This window comes from Passer montanus, unplaced genomic scaffold (genome assembly GCF_014805655.1).
Source record: "Passer montanus isolate IOZ18808 unplaced genomic scaffold, ASM1480565v1 scaffold18, whole genome shotgun sequence".
Taxonomy (NCBI): Eukaryota; Metazoa; Chordata; class Aves; order Passeriformes; family Passeridae; genus Passer; species Passer montanus.
This window is the reverse complement of record NW_024365381.1, coordinates 9,102,885-9,103,981: the sequence shown is the minus strand read 5'-3', so window position 1 is coordinate 9,103,981 and position 1,097 is coordinate 9,102,885.

Genomic DNA, 1,097 nt, shown 5'->3' with positions numbered 1-1,097 from the left:
CGGCCCGCAGCCCCGCCCCCGCCTGCCCGCGCGGCGCCCCCTGGCGGCCCGGCTCGGCGCTGTCCCCAGCGCGGCTCCCGCCTGGTGCGGCTCTGTGGGACACGGGGACAGCCTGGGAAAGGGGTTGTTCGGTTAGCTTGGAAAACACTCCGGGATCGTCCAGTCCAAGCTATGACTAAACACCACCGTATCAACCACACCATGGCACTACCGCATCCATTCTTTGCTTGAAGGCCTCTAGGCGCGGTGACTCCACCACGGCCCTGGGCACCCCATGGCAATGTCTAATTGTCCTTTCTGTGAAGAAACTCTTCCTGGTGCCCAAGCTGTACCTAAATGCTGCAGGCCTTGGCGCAGAGGCACTCCAGCTGGGCGGGACGCTGTCCCTGACACAGGCATGCCATCTCCGGGCTCACCCCTAGAGAGCCTGCTCCGAGCTCCTTCCCCCCTCAAACCTTTCTTCCCTTCTCCCAGGCCCTGGCTCCTGGCAAAGGGCTGCATCCTCTCCTTGCAGCAGGGCAGGAAGGAATTTGTCCAGCATACGCCTTTAAGGCTCCATCCAACCCTACAGCAAGGCAATAACCTCACTCACCATCTCTCGAGCTGCCCCCACCCCTGTTTACTCTCAATACATCGTGTCCCCAAACCCTGGCATGCCTGTCTCCACTACAGGGTTTGGTGTAGGTTGCAGCACTTGAAAAGCCAGAACCATTAGGGTTTACAGAGAGAAAACAACACAGCAGGCCATGGGTGCACCACAAATCTCTCACTGATTTAAATTTTGACTTCCATATTCACCTATTTTTATATGTCATCACTTCTCGTCAGTGCTGACTTTTCAGGCTTTCCCCTTAAGCATTCCCATCCCAAAAGTCACATGTTAATTAGAAAGGGACAGATTAGGGAAAGAGTTCAGACAGTGCTCTCAAGAAGGGACGAGGGTCCTCTTCCTACAAATGCTATGGGCTCCAGAGATGATGAGGGGACTGGAGCATCTCACCAGGAAAGGTTGAGAGAACTGGGCCTGTTCAGCCTCAAAAAGAGATGACTGAGAGGGGACCACATCATTGTCCATAAGTGCCTGAAGGGAAAGCGTC